The sequence below is a fragment of the Equus przewalskii genome, unplaced genomic scaffold, assembly GCF_037783145.1.
Source record: "Equus przewalskii isolate Varuska unplaced genomic scaffold, EquPr2 contig_6335, whole genome shotgun sequence".
Taxonomy (NCBI): Eukaryota; Metazoa; Chordata; class Mammalia; order Perissodactyla; family Equidae; genus Equus; species Equus przewalskii.
Genome location: NW_027227860.1, coordinates 455589 through 460448, shown reverse-complemented (window position 1 = coordinate 460448; position 4860 = coordinate 455589).

Below are 4860 nucleotides of genomic sequence, written 5' to 3'. Positions count from 1 at the left end.
GAGGTGTATTTTGTGTAGGCAACATTTAATTGTGTCTCTCTTTTTTTGTCCAATCTGACAAGCTCTGCCTTTTAATTGAATGTTTAGTCCCTTTATACTTAATGTGATTATGGATATGATTGGGTTTAAATCAATCATTTCGGCATATGTTTTCTGCTCCTTTTTCCCTTATTTTCTTTCCTTTGGATTGAGTATTTTAAAAATATTCCACTCTATCTTATTTGTTTTCTTATGAATTATAACTATTTTATTTTTGGAGGGTTGCTTTAGAGGTTATTGTACCCATCTCTAACTAATCATGGTACCCTCAAGTGATAATATATCATTTCCATATAATGTAAGAACCTTACAATAATATAGTTCCATTTCACCTTTTCTGGCTTGTGCTATTACTGTCATATATTTTAGTTTTTCATATATTATAAACCACATACTGTGTTGCTATTATTTTTGCTTAAACAGACAATTCTTTTTAAATACATTTACATAATAAACAATATTTCTTATTTACCCATGGAGTAACAAATTCTGATGCTCTTCATTCCTTTAAGCAGATACATATTTACATTTGGTATCGTTTTTCTTTTGTCTAAAGAAAGATTTTAAAAATCGTAGAGTGAGCTTGCTGGTGATGAGTTATTTCAGTTGTTGTATGTTCAAAAAGCATTTTATCTGTTTCTGAAGGATATTTTTGTGGGGTATAGAATTCTAGCTTAACAAATTTTTTCTTCAGTTTTCTAAAGATTTTCTTCTACTGTCTTCTTGCTTGCATGGCTTCTGAGAAGAAATCTGCCATCATTATTAATTTAGTTCCTTTGTATGTAATGTGTGATTTTTTCTAGTTTTCAGATTTTTTTCTTTATCAATATTTTTGAACAATTTGATTACTACGTGCCTTAGTGTAGTTTTCTTTATGTTTCTAATTCCTAGGTTTCATTAAGCTTCTTTGAACTTTGGGTTATAATTTTTATCAAACTTGGGAAATTAGCCATTATTTTTCAAAATATATTTTATGTCCCCTCTTCTGCCAATACATGGTGGCTTGACACTACAAAGAATCTTTATGTGCACTCGTTGGGTAATAAATAAGTGAATTTCTTTTCTACCTGTTATTCTAAACTTTCATTGATAACCTCACACATTTTGCAATGGGCCTACATGGGCCCATACCTTTTGTAACGCAATTTGAACATTAAATTGTTTATATAGGCCAGGGCTCTGCACACTCTACAGATGGCCTTGAATGAAGATGACCATACCATCTTATTTACCGCAGTCCACATAGAGGTGCTTTCTTCTCTGACTTTCTTGTTTTTGCTTCTCCTGCTCTGACCACTACTTTGTGTTCTCTCCATGCCAATCTCACACCAGAAGGTAAGGATGATGTGGGGGCTGTTGAGGGTTTTTTGTGGGCTTTCTTCTCTTCTTAGTCTATATTCTTTTTGTAGGTCATCCAATCCACTCCCATTCTCTTCTTAGTCTATATTCTTTTTGTAGGTCATCCAATCCACTCCCATTGCTTTAATTCCCATGTTTATATTTTATCTGAGTGCCAAACCTGTGAGTCCAAGTGCTCACTATACACTTCCATTTGTATGTCTCATGGGTGTTCAAACTTAAAGTGTCTAAAAATGTACTTCTGAATTTACCCCTGAGCCCCTACCTCCTCCTGTGATAATGTTCCACACAATTGTTCAGATCATGGAATCATGCATGAAATATGCTATCTCCTTCATTCTTGGTATCTAATGTAAAAACCCAGAGGACAGGAACCGGGTATGAATAATATTCCTCATAGCTAGCATACATTCAGTCATTTATTTAACAAACATTTATGGGTCTCTACCATATGCCAAACACTGTTTGGGCACTGGAAATACAGCCGTGAACATAACAGATAAAAATTCCTATCTCTATGCTGCTCAGGTTTTAGTGAATCTAGACTGACCAAACGAATAAATGAGTAAAATTTATGGTTATTAGATAGTGATAATTGCTCTGCAGAACACTGACACAGAGAAGGCTTTAGGAGATCATTTGTGTTTGGGGGGAATATTGTTGGAAACTATTTTAAATACTGTGGTCAGGGAGACAATAGACCCAAGGGAGATAATTATGTGGAGAGAGAAACAACAAGTAAAAACTCTCAGACGTGGGAATGTGGTTCATGTTTTTGAGAAACTGCTAGAGAGGCAGGTTAGATTGAGTGGACTGAAAGGGGAGCTCAGAGAGGTAAATGAGTTGGACCTAGAAAAGTAAATTTATCTCTGTTCTTGGCTTCCAGAGTGTCTTATTGGCAAGTTTTATTATAAGACTTATGAGATTGCAGTACAATTGATTTTACATATTCTTGCCTTTTCCACAAGGCCATGTGTTTTTTTGAGTCACAGGACCAGGATTTATTTATATTACATTCCCATTTTCTAGTTCTATGCTGGATATAATATAACTTTCAATAAATATTTTTGAATACCTGAAGAAAAATGTTAAAGTATAACAATTATTTTAAATATTTTTTAACAGTTGCTTTTTAATCCTATATTTACTCTTCCAAAGTCAATGCACTATCTTTAAGTACTGATATTTCCCATTGGCGACACATCTTTAAGTGTAAAAAAAGAATAATGAATCATGACCAATTTTAGTGTTGCTGGTTGGTTTAATACTAAAAAATAAATTGATATAGTTAGTTATATCAACAAAATAGAGAGCAAAACATGATAACTTCAATAATATTGGAAAAATATTTAACAAAATTTAGTACCCATTCATAATAATACTACTCTACAAACAAGGAATAAAAAGAAACTTCTTCAAATTGATGGCTAGCTAACATCATGTTTAACAATGCTTTCTCTAAGACTGGGAAAAAGGTAAGGATTTCCACTCTCACATTTCTAACATTGTACTGGATTGCCTAGACAGTGCAATAAATCAAGAGAAAAAAGCATATAGTTTGTAATGAATGAAGCAAAATAGTCTTTATTTAAAGAGAACACAATCATGTATGTAAAAACCCTACAAAATCAATTTTAAAAACTACACAAGCTAACAAGTAAATATAGCAAGTCTCACAATACAAGATCAGCATATAAAAATCAGTTTTATTTCTATATACTAGAAACAAACAATTGGGAAATGAACTTTAGAAACATTTAAAATAGTAGTAAAACATAATATTTAGGAATACATTTTAAAATACATGAAAGATCTGCACAAGAGAAATAAAAATATTGCTGAGATAAATTAAAGACGATCTAAAGAAATGTAAATATATGTTATGTGCAGGGGATTGAAGACTCAATATTTTCAGGATATTAACTCTTCTCAAATTGATGTGTAGATTTAATGTAATCTTAACTGAAATCCCAGAAGCTTTTTTGTAGAAATTGACAAACTAATTCTAAAATTTAAAAGGAAATGCAAAAGACCTAGAAGAGAAAGACAATTTTAAACAGGAACACTGGGGGACTTACATTACCTAATTTCATTACATAATATAATGAAGACAGTGTGCTACTGGTGTAAGGATAGGTAGATTGGTGTAATGAGAGAGAATGGAGAATCCAGAGATAGACCTATGCATTTATAGAAAACTAATTTTTGGCAAATGGCTTAAGGTAATTCAATGGGGGAAATGACAGTTTTCAACAAATGCTGTTGGAAAAACTGTGTTTCCATTTGGAAAAAAAAATGAACCTCAGCCATGATCTCTTACCACATACAAACATTAAGCTATAGACTTATACCTAAAAGCTAGATCCAAAAAACTTATAGAAATTTTAGGAGAAAATCTTCATCAACTTAAGAAAGGCAAATATTTCTAAAATAGGACGAAAAGCATGTACCAAAAAAGTTTTTAAGGACAGTCCAGTGGCATAGTGGTTAAGTTCACACGCTCTGCTTCAGTGGCCCGGGGTTCATGGGTTCAGATCCCAGGCACAGACCTATACACTACTCATCAAGCCATGCTGTGGCAGCATCCCACATACAAAATAGAGGAAGATTGGCACAGACGTTAGCTCAGTGACAATCTTTCTCATGCAAAAAGAGGAAGATTGGCAACAGATGTTACCTCAGGGTAAATATTCCTTGCCAAAAAAAAATTTTTTTAAATGATAATTTATCATATAATGATAAAAAAGTGATACATTTCATCAACATTTAAAATATCTGCTCTCCAAAAATCAAACATTAGGAAAATGAGTAGGCAAGCCACAGGTTGTGAGAAAATATTTATGATGTATAAATCTGCAAAGTATGTTTTTCTAGAATATATATAACTCTTTACAACTCAAGTATAAAGATAAATAACGAAGTTACAAAAATAAACAGAAAGCTTGAATACACTTTTTTCAAAAGAAGCTATTTAAGTGGTCGATCAGAAAATAGCAAATTAAAATTATGATGAGATGCCACTGTATAGCCACAAGAATGGCTGAAATTAAAAAAACTGACAACACTGAATGTTAGCATGCACATGGAGGAGGTAAGAACTGGAACTGCTGGTGGGAATTCAAAAGGGAGCAATGACTTTTCAAAACAGTTCAACGGTTGCTTAGAAAGTTAAGCATACACTTTCTATACAGTCCAGCAATCTCACTTCTAATATTTACCCAAGAGAAATGACAACATACATCCACATAAAGCATAACATGAAGCTTCGTAACAGCTTCATTCATAATATATAAAATCTGGAGGCAACTCAAATGTTTACCAAAGAAGTAAATAGATGAAAAAGTTGTGGTCTGTCCATACAATGGAGTACTATTTTCCAATAAAAAGGAATGAATTACTGGAACACACGGCCACATGGATAAAACTTGAAAACATTATATTAACAAAAGAAGCAAAATACAA